Consider the following 18,320-nt stretch of genomic DNA (forward strand, 5'->3'; position numbering starts at 1 on the left):
GATTTTCACATTGGATACCACAGGGGTTAAATTCAAGACAGGATCTGATACTGCAGTATTAAGAAATATAATTCTGCATTTATTTCCATGCATGTACACTGGGTACGGAAAGTATTCAGACCCCTTTACATTTTTCACTCTTTGTTTCATTGCAGCCATTTGGTAAATTCTAAAAAGTTCATTTTTTTCTCATTAAAGTCCACTCTGCACCCCATCTTGTCTGAAAGAAAACAGAAATGAAGAAATTTTTGCAAAATTTAATAAAAAAGAAAAACTGAAATATCACACGGGCATAAGTATTCAGACCCTTTGCTCAGTATTGAGTAGAAGCACCCTTTTGGGCTAGTACAGCCATGAGTCTTCTTGGAAATGATGCAACAAGTTTTTCACACCAGCATTTTGGGATCCTCTGCCATTCTTCCTTGCAGATCCTCTCCAGTTCCGTCAGGATGAATGGGAAACGTTGGTGGACAGCCATTTTCAGGTCTCTCCAAAGATGCTCAATTGGGTTTAGGTCAGGGCTCTGGCTGGGCCAGTCAAGAATGGTCACATAGTTGTTCTGAAGCCACTCCTTTGTTATTTTAGCTGTGTGCTTAGGGTCATTGTCTTGTTGGAAGGTGAACCTTTGGCCAAGTCTGAGGTGCAGAGCACTCTGGAAGAGGTTTTCATCCAGGATATCTCTGTACTTGGCCGCATTCATGTTTCCTTCAATTGCAACCAGTCGTCCTGTCCCTGCAGCTGAAAAACACACCCATAGCATGATACTGCTGTTATGATCTGCTACAAGAACTAAGGAAAGAGAGGAAATCTGTCCATACAATAGGACTAAGCTGATTCCTTACGATGCAGCGGGCAACCTGTTCCTTGCAAACAGACCCGCCTATGTCCGCGGCTAATCTGAACACAGACCTATAGATTAAAGGGAGGGGTCCCTAAAAGAACTAAGGACTGGGACAAAACTGGACACCTCCTGGCAGAAGTAGTAGCAGAAGAAGACAAACAGACAAAAGTACTTAGTGGTCCAAGGACCAAACAAACTAGAGAGATACAGTAGGTACAAAGCACCTGGCTAGATTAAGAGTCAAAGTAACACTGAAGTCCAGCAAAGCCTGAAGGGCGGAGCTGGAATAAATAGGCAGAAGGTCACATGACCACAAAATAGAAAAAACTAACAGGAGGGTTCTAACAACTGCCACCACCATGTTTCACTGTTGGGATTGTATTAGGCAGGTGATGAGCAGTGCCTGGTTTTCTCCACACATACCACTTAGAATTATCACCAAAAAGTTCTATCTTCGTCTCATCAGACCAGAGAATCTTATTTCTCATAGTCTGGGAGTCCTTCATGTGTTTTTGAGCAAACTCTATGCGGGCTTTCATATGAGGAGAGGCTTCCATCTGGCCACTCTGCCATAAAGGCCCAACTGGGGAAGGGCTGCAGTGATAGTTGACTATGTGGAACTTTCTCCCATCTCCCTACTGCATCTCTGGAGCTCAGCCACAGTGATCTTGGGGTTCTTCTTTACCTCTCTCACCAAGGCTCTTCTCCCACGATTGCTCAGTTTGGCTGGACGGCCAGGTCTAGGAAGACTTCTGGTGGTCCCAAACTTCTGGCTGTGTCCAGAGGCTGGAGGCGCTACCAGGAGACAGGCCAGTACACCAGGAGATGTGGAGGGGGCCGTAGGAGGGCAACAACCCAGCAGCAGGACCGCTACCTCCGCCTTTGTGAAAGGAGGAACAGGAGGAGCACTGCCAGAGCCCTGCAAAATGACCTCCAGCAGGCCACAAATGTGCATGTGTTTGCACAAACGGTTAGATACCGACTCCATGAGGGTGGTATGAGGGCCCGACGTCCACAGATAGGGGTTGTGCTCACAGCCCAACACCATGCAGGACGCTTGGCATTTGCCACAGAACACCAGGATTGGCAAAGTTGCCACTCGCGCCCTGTGCTCTTCGTAGATGAAAGCAGGTTCACACTGAGCACATGTGACAGACGTGACAGAGTCTGGAGACGCCGTGGAGAGTGACATCCTTCAGCATGACCGGTTTGGCAGTGGGTGAGTAATGGTGTGGGGTGGCATTTCTTTGGAGAGCCGCACAGCCCTCCATGTGCTCGCCAGAGGTAGCCTGACTTCCATTAGGTACCGAGATGAGATCCTCAGACCCCTTGTGAGACCATATGCTGGTGCGGTTGGCCCTGGGTTCCTCATAATGCTGGACAATGGCAGACCTCATGTGGCTGGAGTGTGTCAGCAGTTCCTGCAAGATGGAGGCATTGAAGCTATGGACTGGCCCGCCCGTTCCCCAGACCTGAATCCGATTGAGCACATCTGGGACATCATGTCTCGCTCCATCCGCCAACGCCACGTTGCACCACAGACTGTCCAGGAGTTGGCGGATGCTTTAGTTCAGGTCTGGGAGGAGATCCCACAGGAGACCATCTGCAACCTCATCAGGAGCATGCCCAGGCGTTGTAGGGAGGTCATATAGGCACGTGGATATATATATATATATATATATATATATATATATGCCTTTTTGTCATTCTAGTAGTAGGGCCATAATTAAGACATGATTTGTTGAAACGTGTAGGTCTGTAAGCTATGATAGTTGCACATTTGCTGTATTCTTTGTGGAGCAGTGTTTTATATGGCTAATAAAAGCTAAGTTTTAACATTTTTTCTACTAAACAAACCTTTACGCTGGATCATTTGCACTTTTCCCTTGTCTGACTGCACTTACGTTTCGCCCTGGTACCACTTATCTGCATCTCCAGAAGTTTCCCATTTCTCTATTATACTCTTCAAATTACATTTTGAGACTTTCTCCTCCTGCTGTTGCACATATTTTTTTCCCTTCATCTGCACAGGTATCATTAATCTATCAACTATAATGGCCGTACCAGGTCCTGCAGGTCCTGTATCCCGTACACATGACGTGGGCAGTGCACGGCATGCCGCTAGTTTTTATTCTGAGTGCTCTTATATACGGTGGTAGTTTTACACAATGTTGAGCCTGTGATTTGCAGAGTGAAATGTCTGACTGCTAGAACAGAAGTATACGGCAGATTCTACAGCATGGATACATAAAGGACGTCCTGGGGGAATATACCTCCCTCCAACACTCGTCCAGTCCCTGCCTCACACTAGAGACATTTATAATAACTCCAGGACTATGGAGCTGGTCATTTTCTCATAATCTGTGGCCATTATTAGTGATCTCGCATTGTACGGTAATATCACCCTGGAGGTTGTGATGTATTTAGTGTAATAGCGCCATCTAGAATATACAGTATATATCAGGCGATACCATGCTTACTATAGTTAGTCGTCTTCTGTGCCCTCTATAGCTATCTATTATACTTTATATTTCTTTATAATAATTTATAATAAATTACTCGATAGTTTTACAGCTTTATGATGTTTATTAATCTGCTGAAATGATAAAAGAAAGTCGAACCTTACAGTGGACACAGGTGGAAGTGTCCTCCATGATGGTGTAGGCTGAGGTGGAGCAAGTATTTAGTCAGTGGGGGATCAAGATGACGAGTATTCCCCAGGGTTCCCTGTTATCAGGGAGGGACCCGGTGTATGCAATCAAAAGATCTTATCCTCTGACCGGCTTTGTGCCATCAACAGGTAATGATCCTCTGTCCGGCTGTGTGCCATCAACAGGTAATGACCATCCGGCAGTCCGACATCAACTGGTCATCACCCTCCAGCTGTGTGCAATCAACAGGTAATGACCATCCGGCAGTGCGCCATCAACAGGTAATGACCCTCTGGCTATGGCCATCAATAGGTCATCACCCTCCGGCTGTGTTCCATCAACAGGTAATGACCATCCGGCAGTGTGCCATGAACAGGTAATGACCATCCGGCTGTGTGCCATCAACAGGTAATGACCATCCGGCAGTGCACCATCAACAGGTAATGACCCTCTGGCTATGGCCATCAATTGGTCATCACCCTCCGGCTGTGTGCCATCAATAGGTAATGACCATCCGGCAGTGCGCCATGAACAGGTAATGACCATCCGTCTGTGTGCCATCAACAGGTAATTATCCTCTGTCCGGCTGTGTGCCATCAACAGGTAATGACCCTCTGGCTATGGCCATCAATAGGTCATCATCCTCCAGCTGTGTGCCATCAACAGGTAATGACCCTCTGGCTATGGTCATCAATAGGTCATCACCCTCCGGCTGTGTGCCATCAACAGGTAATGACCCTCTGGCTATGGCCATCAATAGGTCATCATCCTCCAGCTGTGTGCCATCAACAGGTAATGACCCTCTGGCTATGGTCATCAATAGGTCATCACCCTCCGGCTGTGTGCCATCAACAGGTAATGACCCTCTGGCTATGGCCATCAATAGATCATCACCCTCCGGCTGTGTGCCATCAAATGTTTTTATCTTCTGTCCAGTTTTGTGCCATCAAGAGGTAATGACCCTCCAGCTGTGGGCCATCAACAGGTCATCACCCTTCGGCATTTAGGCTTCTTGTCTTCTGTAAGATGCGATTCTTGAGTCTCCTGATGCTAAAAAATATTTAAAAAATCACCGATTAAACTAATAATCTATCTTGTACATAAGCATCACAATTTATAATCTATCTAGTGCATAAGTATGACAATTTAGCTCACAGAACATACACTATGGTAAAACATTAGACCCTACAAGCAGAAATTTGCTAAACTAACATAAATATAACTGACAAATCAGTAGAAAAATCGCTACCAATGGCACAGCTCTCTTCACATCAACCTGTAACCATAGTAGATAAGAAATAGAGGACAATGCTCATAGTCAGTTATCAACAATTCGGCATGGGGCATCCCACCAGAGACATTATAATATCTAGTAGATTATAGATGGCAATAGAATTTACCAACAAGCACATAGTACGCCAAACTCAAGTACATAGTATGCCAAACCTCGACACGTTTTCCTAAAATAGGTTCATCAGAAGCACATACTAGACAGTGATACTTAGCAAAGCGTTCATAGATATATGCGCCATATGATAAGGTGCTAAAGTGCAAGTGTGTGACAAAATATCCATGCGATTTCAGGTGCAATGCTGCATTGTATGTAGTAAGATGGTGCCCATCAGACAGCATGTATAGGACTAACCTGTGATGAAAACACGAGCAATGGGAAAGTTCAAGCAGTTGCCTTCTCAATCTTCCTCGCCTCTAAGACATCTAAGGAAACATCTTCTCCTCTTGATTTTGGGTTGAGGTGTTGTAGGCATTTCAGGCTCTGGCATTCTAGGTTCTGACATACTAGGTTCTGACATGGTAGGTTCTGGTGTTCTAGGTTCTGGTGCTCTTGGCTCTGGAATTCTGGGTTGTTGGCTTCTCTGAAAAATCAGTAACCTCTCTTTAAGCTCCGTTGAACTTCGAGCTCTTCTTCCTATATTGTTGTGAGGGATCATTCTGACCCAGACAATATCACTGAACGCCACTTTATAGTTGCAACTAGGAACCTTTTTCGCATCCTGCGGTGCAGGAGCCATGGATGGAGTAGAACATTTGCCATTGGGCAGGACAGGTGTTCTCCTGGAGTCTTGCTTCTGAATCTGAGGGATGCAAATCGGCTCCTTACAAGCACTTTGTTCCTTCAGAATGGTTTTGTTCTCAGGAGTTTTCTGATTGTTTCACCAGGTTCAGACATTGCCCACTTGCTCAGGACAAGACTTAAGGCCAAATACTCTAGTATTGTCAGTAGTGTCATCACCGCAACAAAAACTGCGTCACGGAAGAGCCAAAGAGGAAGATTGATGGAAGCTTGATAGGTGCTTCTTCTGAGATCCACGGGTAGTGGGTCATCCTATAATAAAGAAAAAAAACATAATAAAGTCCTGTATATTTATACCCAATCCAGTCAAACAGAGAGCCCTTGTTATTATACAGTGATGGATACATTATCAAGCAACTTTCAGAAATATCCCATTGAGAAGATCAGGAAGAAGTTTGGGATTCACCTCCAGGGTCCATGGAATATTATTTACAGTTGGACTTTCATATGACGGACGGTCACGTGTCCAGTATGAGAAGTCCTGCAAGAGGCGATATTCTCATTAGCTGATCCTTGTGACCTCCATATTGATGAGAACATACTCGCCCTCAGTGTACTGTAATGTGGGGGGTAGAGCAACGTAAAGCACAGAAATGATAGGATGATACTCATCATCTCCAGAGGTCTCTCAGCACCAAGGTATGGTCAATGAGATACAAGCTGCAGATGGGCCGAGGCTTCTAATATACCCAGGGGTGACATCACAAAGCCCTCTGTGACATCATTGCACAGTTCTATCCATCATGTCACTGATACTTTGGACCTAACTAAATGTCTAAAAGAGAACCCTTCCACATGATTTCCAATCACGGAGCAGCTTCAGTTTTTCAAGAAAAGTTTAAAAAATATAATCTGTGCTGTGATTGGTCACAATGGCACATGAAGCAGAACGTCTTTAGATCTTTTAAAGGGAAAGTGTCAGCAATATTTTTACAATTGTAAAATTGTAAAGTATTTATATTTATATATAAATACACATATATATTTAAAAAGGTTTTAATGGTATAAAATCTGAAAAAAATATTTTAACTCTTTTGATGTTTTCATCTTGTAAACACTAGGGGGAGCAGCTGCTGATATTTCCATGAAAACAGAATACAGCTAGCTCGCATTACGACTGCAGTAAAAGTGGGCGGGATCTGCTCACATGGGTGTGATGTCACTCCTCCCCTTCTGGGCGTTTGCAAAAAGGTAAATGAGACTGTAGTTTAGGATCACAGTGCGGAGCGATCACTGGTGACTGCAAAGTGATATATAAGGGACAACACCAAAGTCATTAATCACTACAAGGACAAGGCAGGAATGTGGGAGTCAGAGGGGTCACCCCACACTTATATCCCCTCTGACTGTCACTTCCTAAGCTCCTTTCCCTGCCATAACCTCTTATTCCCGCAGGTAAATTCTTACAGGACCCCCCTCCCCATCCCCTTCCCCTGCCGCAGCTGATTCTAAACGTCCTCCATATGTAATAATAGACAGGTACTCACCGGCAGCCTATGGTAATTCACAGGGTAGAACAGGGTACAGCACAGAAACAATATGGCGATCCTCATTGTCTCCAGGGGGTATCTCAGCACCAAGATATGGCCAATGAGATATGAGCTCCAGGTGGATGGAGCCCCCTTATATACCCCAAGGGTGACATCACAACGCCCTCTGTGACATCATCACCCACAACATTCCGTCACATGACATCACCCAGCACCAGCATCATGTGACCCAGCATCAATAGAAAGTCCTTGTTAGCTATAGCAACTATTCAAAACTAAGTTTAAACTTTTCCAACAGCTAAAGGCGGCTCTGTGATGGCAGTTTCTTCTTGTGGACGGTTGTGATAAATCTGCAGAACATCTACATAACGCGACATGTAGAAAATCCTGTCTTTTCCCCTCTGTTCTTCCTCTGGTGCTACAGAGACGGATAGAAGGAGCTTTTCCAGACCTTACAGTGCACAATATGGGACCTAATCACTGATATCCCAGATCTCCTCAGTACAAGCATACCGCCAACCTATGAGGACTAGAAAGAGGGCGAAACCATGCGGCACGCGTAGTCTGGCCACGCCCCTATCCACACCCCAAGCCACGCCCTTTTTATGCCTTGGCAGGAGGAGATGTCTGTACAAAGCGCAAGTTATCAAAAGGCTGAAGGAACACTTTATCAACATGAATGAAGGTTTTGAAGGGCATCCACTGTCCCGGCACTACCGGAAGTTCCACAACCAATCTTATAAGGACACTAAGTTTTGTGGGATCCGATTAGTCCCCAGAAAATGGAGGGGAGGTGATTACCTGAGATTAATGTCGCGGATGGAATCCAAATGGATCTTCACATTAAATAGCTTGGCTCTGAAGGGCCTTAATCACGAGAGTCAGCTGTATGCCTTCAACTCGCAGCGGTATATACTGTATGTATTTTTTATCCCAGTACCAATTGAACATTTACATTGCACTTTTATGAACCTCCTTATATTTTATCAATATAATATGTCTTTTGGATATATTCCTTTGAATCCACCTATTTTATATATGTATTTGTTTCTATACATTGATACCCCTATTGGAGATACTATATAATGTTTTTATTTTTCTCCTTCATTTTTTCCTTTTTATCTCTGGATGGTACTAAGTGCCGAATTTATACTATCCTGGTAATATACACTGATTAACAGACTGTTTTTTATAGCCATCAGAAATATAAGTATATAATTTTTATTCATTTTTAACTAATTGTGAAAGTTTGAACAAAGTCTTTTTTATTATTATTTTTTTCACACACAGTCTATTCTTATTGGAATTCTATCTTAGTTCTATTGCACCTCCATATGTCCTTTTGCACCGTCTTGTTAGTATTGGATCTTCCTCCATTTCTTTGGTTGTATTATCTTTGTGGGGGGCGTTTGGACTTTATTAGGTTACCAGTTTGACTACCAGCGAGAAGCTGACGAAGAGGAACTGTGAGTCCTCGAAACGCGTAGTTTTTTTTGGCCTATACAGGACATCGAAGGAGAAGGAGAGAGTCAAGGCACAGGGATAAGCCCTCCTGATATCCAGAAGATATATATAACCATATCATATTATTGATACAAAATATAAATGCACAGAGTCAATAAAATCATTTAAAAACACCAAACCCCATCCTTACTTTGCAGGATACCTATTCCAAAGGTGTATCTAGGTTTTCTGGCACCCGGTGCAGCAGGGGCTGGCTGGCACATTTTAGCCTGGGGGGCAAGCACACAGCAGTGGCCCATGAGTAGCGGCCCATCCTTAACATGTTTATTACCAGATGCATCATAAGCCTATATTCACACGACCGTATTGTCTAAGTGCTGCCCGTGAAAAAACCTGACAGCACTTGGACCAGTTCAGATGAGTGTTTGTAGTGGTCAGACATAGTACATATTATTCTTATGTATTACTTAATGTTGAGCGATACCTTCCGATATCGGGAAATATCGGATCGGATTGGATCGGACCGATACCCAAAAAGTATCGGATATCGCCGATTCCGATACCGGAAACCAATGCAAGTCAATGGGACGCTAATATCGGAATGCCATCCCAGCGTGAGAGAATTCTCCTGATTGTTTAAAAGCCGGCAGGCGGTAAAAAGCCGCCGGCTTTTAAACAATCACACAGCCCCATACTGCTTCCCCGCAGCCTCCCACCCCGATCCTGCGCTCCCCCCGCCACCTCACATCCCGATCGTAAGTTAGGACCGGGCGGGGAGCGCAGCACCAAGGAGCAGGGAGCGAAGGACCCAGGCGGGGAAGCCGGCAGGGAAAAGACTTCACCGCCGGCTTTCCCGTTTTGTGCTGCGCTCTCCCGCCGGTTATTTCAAATGAACAGCTAAGGTATCAGGTGATGCTGATCAGCTGTTCATTTGAAGTAGCTGCGGTGCCCTCAGAGGGTTCATGTGAGTTCATGCTTCACTGCATGAACTCACATGAACTTTCCCACGGCCGCACAGGTCAGACTCACCTCCCAGACCATCAGACCCATCATGATTGGAGTGTGCGCGGGTGTCTGTGCGATGTGTGCGGGTGTGTGCGCGATGTCTGCGGGTGTCTGCGTGCAGGCAGACATAGGCCGATGTGACACTACTACTCACATCGGCCTTTGTCTGTCCCCCGTCCACTCGTGCCAGCAGGATCAGCTCGATGGGAGCAGTAGTTCCCATCAGCCTGATCCTGCTATTTAAACTGCCCCATATGTTATTTTTGCCCCTATACATCTTTTATGTTTTTAGGCCCCCCATATATTTTTTTTGTTTTTGGTCCCCAATAAATTTTAAATACATTTTTCATTGGTGGCCAGTGGTTACCTAAAATAAATTAGTTCATACATTACCTGATCGCCACCTAAAATAAAGTAAAAAATAAAAAACTACACCTATACTCACCTAGACACCGGTTTATGCAATGATGGGGCTGCTTTACGGCCCCGTCATTCTAGCGGCGGCAGTGGTTTAGAGCGGTCACATTTTATGTGGCTGCTCTAAACTGGAGATCTTCGTGGGACACTCGTGGACTACTACGGAGGGGTAAGGATAAGGTTGTGGTTTATTATTTTATATTTTATTACAGGAGATCGATGGCTTCGGGGAATTAGGTGTCTAGGTGAGTATAGGTGTAGTTTTTTATTTTTTACTTTATTTTAGGTGGCGATCGGCGGGGACAGGTAATGTATGAACTAATTTATTTTAGGTAACCACTGGCCACCAATGAAAAATGTATTTAAAATTTATTGGGGACCAAAAACAAAAAAAATATATGGGGGGCCTAAAAACATAAAAGATGTATAGGGGCAAAAATAACATATGGGGCAGCTAAAATAGCTACTGCTCCCATCGAGCTGATCCTTCTGGCACAAGTGGACGGGGGACAGACATAGGCCGATGGGAGTAGTAGTGTCACATTAGCCTATGTCTGCCTGCACGCAGACACCCGCAGACATCGCGCACACACCCGCACACATCGCACAGACACCTGCGCACACACCAATCATGATGGGTCTGATGGTCTGGGAGGTGAGGCTGACCTGTGCGGCCGTGGGAAAGTTCATGTGAGTTCATGCAGTGAAGCATGAACTCACATGAACCCTCTGAGGGCACCGCGGCTACTTCAAATGAACAGCTGATCAGCATCACCTGATACCTCAGCTGTTCATTTGAAATAACCGGCGGGAGAGCGCAGCACAGAACGGGAAAGCCGGCGGTGTAGTCTTTTCACTGCCGGCTTCCCCGCCCGGGTCCTTCGCTCCCTGCTCCTTGGTGCTGCGCTCCCCGCCCGGTCCTAACTTACGATCGGGATGGGAGGTGGCGGGGGGAGCGCAGGATCGGGGTGGGAGGCTGCGGGGAAGCAGTATGGGGCTGTGTGATTGTTTAAAAGCCGGCGGCTTTTTACCGCCCGCCGGCTTTTAAACAATCAGGAGAATTCTCTCACGCTGGGATGGCTTTCCGATATTAGTGTCCCATTGACTTGCATTGGTTTCCGGTATCGGAATCGGCGATATCCGATACTTTTGGGTATCGGTCCTATCCAATCTGATACGATATTTCCCGATATCGGAAGGTATCGCTCAACACTACTCCTGACCCCACACATAAACTTCAGCTCATCCAGCACCATGACAACCAGCACAGCAGAGTCCTGCATCTGACGCGCCCCTGGGCCTGCTGTGTCGCGCAGCGTCTCGCGCACGTGGCTTACCCGGAACCGGATCAGATGAGGGTTGTAGTCTCCGAGTGGCGGGGACCCGGTCCGTGCCCAGGGAGTCAACTCAGTGTGTGGCAGTCTTGATAGATGTTATTTGAGTGTCGACTACGCCACCCGTTGATTTGCAGCTATGGAGCTGCCGCTGCAGGGCAGACCGCTGAGGCCGGTGTAGAATTGTGCAGCGTGATAGTATAACCCCCAACGGGAGGGGTATGGCCTCAGGGCAGCCGACGTGGAAAATGGGGGTAGCAGGAACCACTCAGAGACGGTGCGGTGTAATTCAGGGTCTTTACTGGTAACAACGATAGACCCTCCCGGAGTACTTGCTAGCGAACGGGGCCTGGTCAGTCCTTGAGCAGATGGGATCTCCCCTGGCCAGGCGGAGTTGTAGGCCTCCCAAACTGACTGTACTCTTCTGGCTACCTTGCTAGAAGCGGATATAAGTAGCCCACGTCCCTGAGTGTACCGTGTGGTGCTCACCCGTATGGCCGGTGACTCGGGGCCTTCTAATGGCTTCCGCTCCACGATGGCGGTGCTGGTCCCACGCGTGTGACCGTGCCTTCGGGTTTCTGGGCCTGAGGACCTGAAATCCCCTGCCGGTCGGCTTCTGCTGCTGGGTAAGAGTTAGTCCCCACAGCCTCGGACGCCGGGTCCGGTAAGAAAGCTTCTCAGTCAGGGCGAGCTCTGCAGCTGCCAGCCCCTGACTCGTATTAGTATTGCTCCCACTGAGCTTCTGCTGTTTCTTCATATGACTGTTTCTTGTCTCTACTCTCCTTGACTCCAGGCTCAGGCCCCTGGACAGGGCCTGCCTGTGGAGCAGAGCCCATAGAGCAGCTCTGCTCCCTGTCTTCTCCTCTCAGAACTCCCTACCCTGCCTCAGCCCCAGGTTTATATAGGGGAAGTCCTTCCCCTCCCAAGACTGGGCAGGAGGTGTGGCATGCACAGGATCCCTGACCAAAGGACCTCCCACCTGCTCTCAGACATAATATCTCTATCACTGTGGCAACCAGACCCCTGGGGTGTCACACATCCACTGAGGCCCCTGATCATGTGACCCCTGACTCTTCCCCTCCTGTGACCTCATCACAGCTCCTGTGCGCACAGAGCAGCCATATATGTGGTGGCGGCTCTGCAGGTGGAGGTATGTGGGGATCCCCCATTACTGGGCGCAGGGGGCATTAACCCCTTGAGCACAGAGACTCTTTTGGGGTCTTGTGTTGCCCCTTTATAAGAATCATAAGGTTTTTGTTCTGTTTCCTGTAATAGATACATACGACCCAACTATGGAGACAGGAAGGGAGGAAACGTATTGTTCTCATAGTAAAGGGCCCCTTTACTGGCCCCACAGTGTAATGCCCCCATTATGCCCCTTATACAGAATGTACAATGCCCCCACACAGTGTAATGCCCCCATTATGCCCCTTATGTAGGATGCATGATGCCCCCCACAGTGTAATGCCCCCATTATACCCCTTATGCAGTATGTATGATGCCCCCACACAGTGTAATGCCCCCATTATGCCCCTTATGTAGGATGCATGATGCCCCCCACAGTGTAATGCCCCCATTATACCCCTTATGCAGTATGTATGATGCCCCCACACAGTGTAATGCCCCCATTATGCCCCTTATGCAGGATGCATGATGCCCCCACACAGTGTAATGCCCCCATTATGCCCCTTATGCAGGATGTATGATGCCCCCACACAGTGTAATGCCCCCATTATGCCCCTTATGCAGTATGTATGATGCCCCCCACACAGTGTAATGCCCCTGACGCGCCCCCTGGGCCATATTCTTTAGGGGGAATATCCGGAGCCGGATCAGATGGGAGTTGTAGTCTTCCGAGTGGCTGTGACCCGGTCCGTGCCCAGGGTGTCAAACTGAGTTGTATGTGGCAGTCCTACAGATGTTGCTAAGTTCTTAATGTCGACTACGCCACCCGTTGTGTTGCGGTCACTGTGGCCGCCGCTGCAGCAGGGTCCGCTGAGGCTGATGGTGTAGGTGCAGCTTTGATGATATAACCCCCAACGGGTGGGGTATAGCCTCAGGGGGATCAGGTGCAGAGGATGGGGGTTGTGGTGATGCAGTGTAGACGGCAATCAGAGACAGAGTCGGGTTATGCAGTTTAGGATGTTTACTCACTGCTGATGTTCTGGTCACTCCAGCTTCGAGTGACCTCCCGAGCCGTGCTGCGTCCACCAGGTTCTGGATCCAGCCAACCCCCAAATAAGTCCGGAGCGTGACCCTGAGCTCTCCTTCTGTCCGTTCTCTGGCCGTCCCCACTATTGATCCACCCAGGTCCAGCTCCCTCGGGCCTTCAGTTGGGAGACCCTTGGCCTCGGGTTCCCTGACCCTCCACGTGGTATGCCTTCGTGGTGGATGTGGTGGGTGACCGTGACAAACGCTGCCCACGGTCTCCGGTCTCTGGCTGGGGTGTGTTTTTGCCCCCACCAGCTTGGGTTCCGGTACCCTGTGCCGACTCTTCACCCGGGGATTTAAGTTGGGTTCTTGGAGTCCTTTTCTGCTGTTTCCCCCTCTGGGTCTCTCTCTCTCTTCTCCTCTCTCACTCTGGGTCTTTCTTCTCCTCTGTTCACTGACTTCCTCTCTGCAACTGACCCTGTTCTTAGTTGGTGCCCACCTTATATACACCCTCTATGTGTGAGCTCAGGTGACCAGCACCCAATGAGCTCCTATCTTTACCCAGGCTGCTCCCCCTATCTGCCCCTACACTACTTGGGATGTACCACCCCCCTCCCACTCCAGCCAGGAACAGACTCGGTCGTACCTGCACATTTCTAAGTGGGAGTACCGTCGGTCTGCTCCTCGGAAATGGGATGTATGTAGTGCATGCAGCCTACCGAGCTCAGTTCCACACTCCATCCTTACCCGGGAGTGGAATACCACACCTCTGGGTTGAGGTGCAATACCCCTGTAGCAGCCGAATCCTCAGGGTGCTACATTCCCCCCTGGTAAATCACAGCACGTCCTCGGGCTGTAAGACATAACACCAAAACATACAAATTTTTCATAAACATATAAAATATATAAAACATTATATATATAAAACTTTCTCGTCGCCTCTGGCTCCTCCTCCGGTCACTGTGCAACGTGTGACCGGGTACAGTGCGACAGTCTTTCTAGAAAACATGGTTTTCCTATAAAACCGGTAGGGGGCGCTTTAGGAAGCGCAACTATGTACAAGGGTATGGCCGCTCTCAGTCCTCGGCCAGTTAAGGAGGGAAAGGGAATGGCTGCTCACAGTCCTCAGCCTGTGGGATTAAGGGTAAACGGGTAAACAGCTCACTCAGCTGGTCCCAACGGGGACTATATTTGCAGTAACAGTTTCTTTATACCCCGATCGGGTAACTATTTACAGCACCTACTCCGCTGTACCCAACAACGTCTTCCTCCTGCTCCTTCTTTGGGGATCTCAGCTTCAGACCCGTCCGGATCCTCTTGCTCTTCCTCCTCACATCGCAGCTCCTCCTCTGTCAGGCGATGCACATGGAGGGCGTAAGGTCCTTTGGCACACTTGTGCCGGGTAAAGGTGACCTCGTCCCCGATGTAAAGGTCACGACCTCTGTGCCCCTCCGGCAGATGGGACTCCACGTCTCTGCGCGTGACAAAGACGTCGCCGGGGGTGTTGTTGTCTCTGATGAAGCCCCACCCATGCTGCAGGTTAAACTTTATTACAGTCCCGGTGGTGCGGGGACTGTGCGCTGCACGGGGGTCCCTCCTGGTTCGGCTCTTCTGCTCGGCGCTCCTTATTTGGGCCTGTTGTTCCCGGACCCGCCTCTCTCTCCGCTCCCTCGCAAACTCTTCGAGCTGCTGTCGGCAACACTCAGCACGCTCCGCTGCAGCTGCCCTGGTTTCCTGAGTGAACCCCATTAGGTCTTCTCCGGTGGGGTCCCACTCAAATTGGGCCTCTTCAAGCGGGGGCGAGATCCTTATCACGGGCTTCGGAGCCGGAATCAGGGGTGCACACATGGCCCCAACTCTCCTCTGGTGCTCCAGTTCATAATACCTCTGAGGCCAGATGAAAGGCTGCCCGTCCGGCCACGTGTGCTGGGCAAACAAGTCCTCTCCCAGACGCGGCACCCTTGGTTTTACGGGTGCGGGCGCGGTGATGGTGGCGCCCGGGTTGCCCAGGCCTTGCGGCCAGGCCTGGGGCACCTGGAAGGTGAAGGGCACCGTTAGGACGGCGGCGCCCTGGGCTACCTGGCCTTGCGGCCAGGCCGGAGGCTCCGCGGAGGTAGGGGGCGCTGTTGGTGATGCGACGCCCGGGAATTCTAGGCCCTGCGACCAGGCTGGTGTTACTTCCTGTTTTGCCACGCTCGGGGTCGATGCGCATGACGTCACAGGGGTCGCGGCGGCGGCTTCCGGTTGGGGCCTAGTCTGCGTCGGTGACATGGCGTTTTCGGGCACAGCAGGGGGACTTTCGGGCTCTGCGACGGGGAGCTGGGGCAGGCAAGCGGTGTCCTGATTTGGGGTATAGACGTCCCCTTTACCTGCCTCCATGCGTTCGGCTCCCTTCTCGGCGCCGTCTCCGGCCTTGGGTCCTCCCGCGCCGTCCTCAGAGGCGGTCTGTCTCCTCATCTTGGCTGGCGTGCTCCGGGTCTTGGTTTGCTGGGCCATCTCTCGGCTCCACTCCGCCAATGTCTCTCGCTGTACCCGGGCCATCCTCCGTGCGAGGCCCTCCAGGGCAGTCTGTGCACACTCCCGGTCTTGGGGGAGCTGTGCAAGGACCTCCACTAGGCCTAGTGGGGTCGTGGTTTCTAGCAGGCTCCTGACCAACGGGTCGGTGCTGCTCTGCTCTTCTTCCAGCAGGCTCCTGGCCAGCGGGCCGGTGCTGCTCTGCTCTCTCGCCATCTCCGGGTGAGCTTCTCTGCTACTCCTTTCCAGGCTTCCTGCCTCCGGGTGCGCTCGCTCTAGACTGCTCCAGGCGGCACCCATCTTCGTTCTTTTCTTTCGTCTCCTCCCACTTCGAGGGCGGTCCCGGGGCCACTGGGTGACTGTCAGCTCCAGGGGCTGTTCTTTCACGCTGACAGACACCTCTAGCATCACAGTCTCTGTTGGTGGGGGCGGTTTCCACTTTTGGCGCCATTTTCGGTCCTGGCCCACGATGGGAGGTGGCCTCTCGCCACCCTCTGGCACGCCCATAATGGCGTCCGCTCTTCCAAGGCGGGAAACCTTTGGAAATGGCGGGAATCGCTTCCCAGTGGCGGGAAACTCTGCAGATGGCGGGAAAAAGTTGTTAATGGCGGACAACCGGCGGGAATCGATCTGTGATGGAGTCCGATGGCGGGGACCCTCCGGAACCGGCGGGAGACTTCTTTTTGAGGTAAATGCGATCTTTTCTTCAGGCACGCAGGACCCGGGTGTTGCGGGCACGTAATCCTGCCGACTACGCCAAAGTTGACGCGCCCCCTGGGCCATATTCTTTAGGGGGAATATCCGGAGCCGGATCAGATGGGAGTTGTAGTCTTCCGAGTGGCTGTGACCCGGTCCGTGCCCAGGGTGTCAAACTGAGTTGTATGTGGCAGTCCTACAGATGTTGCTAAGTTCTTAATGTCGACTACGCCACCCGTTGTGTTGCGGTCACTGTGGCCGCCGCTGCAGCAGGGTCCGCTGAGGCTGATGGTGTAGGTGCAGCTTTGATGATATAACCCCCAACGGGTGGGGTATAGCCTCAGGGGGATCAGGTGCAGAGGATGGGGGTTGTGGTGATGCAGTGTAGACGGCAATCAGAGACAGAGTCGGGTTATGCAGTTTAGGATGTTTACTCACTGCTGATGTTCTGGTCACTCCAGCTTCGAGTGACCTCCCGAGCCGTGCTGCGTCCACCAGGTTCTGGATCCAGCCAACCCCCAAATAAGTCCGGAGCGTGACCCTGAGCTCTCCTTCTGTCCGTTCTCTGGCCGTCCCCACTATTGATCCACCCAGGTCCAGCTCCCTCGGGCCTTCAGTTGGGAGACCCTTGGCCTCGGGTTCCCTGACCCTCCACGTGGTATGCCTTCGTGGTGGATGTGGTGGGTGACCGTGACAAACGCTGCCCACGGTCTCCGGTCTCTGGCTGGGGTGTGTTTTTGCCCCCACCAGCTTGGGTTCCGGTACCCTGTGCCGACTCTTCACCCGGGGATTTAAGTTGGGTTCTTGGAGTCCTTTTCTGCTGTTTCCCCCTCTGGGTCTCTCTCTCTCTTCTCCTCTCTCACTCTGGGTCTTTCTTCTCCTCTGCTCACTGACTTCCTCTCTGCAACTGACCCTGTTCTTAGTTGGTGCCCACCTTATATACACCCTCTATGTGTGAGCTCAGGTGACCAGCACCCAATGAGCTCCTATCTTTACCCAGGCTGCTCCCCCTATCTGCCCCTACACTACTTGGGATGTACCACCCCCCTCCCACTCCAGCCAGGAACAGACTCGGTCGTACCTGCACATTTCTAAGTGGGAGTACCGTCGGTCTGCTCCTCGGAAATGGGATGTATGTAGTGCATGCAGCCTACCGAGCTCAGTTCCACACTCCATCCTTACCCGGGAGTGGAATACCACACCTCTGGGTTGAGGTGCAATACCCCTGTAGCAGCCGAATCCTCAGGGTGCTACACCCCCATTATGCCCCTTATGCAGGATGTATGATGCCCCCACACAGTGTTATGCCCCTTATGCAGGATGTATGATGCCCCCCACACAGTGTAATGCCCCCATTATGCCCCTTATGTAGGATGCATGATGCCCCCCACAGTGTAATGCCCCCATTATACCCCTTATGCAGTATGTATGATGCCCCCACACAGTGTAATGCCCCCATTATGCCCCTTATGTAGGATGCATGATGCCCCCCACAGTGTAATGCCCCCATTATACCCCTTATGCAGTATGTATGATGCCCCCACACAGTGTAATGCCCCCATTATACCCCTTATGCAGTATGTATGATGCCCCCACACAGTGTAATGCCCCCATTATGCCCCTTATGTAGGATGCATGATGCCCCCCACAGTGTAATGCCCCCAT

Source organism: Phyllobates terribilis, unplaced genomic scaffold (assembly GCF_046119375.1).
Source record: "Phyllobates terribilis strain yellow unplaced genomic scaffold, ASM4611937v1 Scaffold_658__1_contigs__length_872986, whole genome shotgun sequence".
NCBI classification, from domain to species: Eukaryota; Metazoa; Chordata; class Amphibia; order Anura; family Dendrobatidae; genus Phyllobates; species Phyllobates terribilis.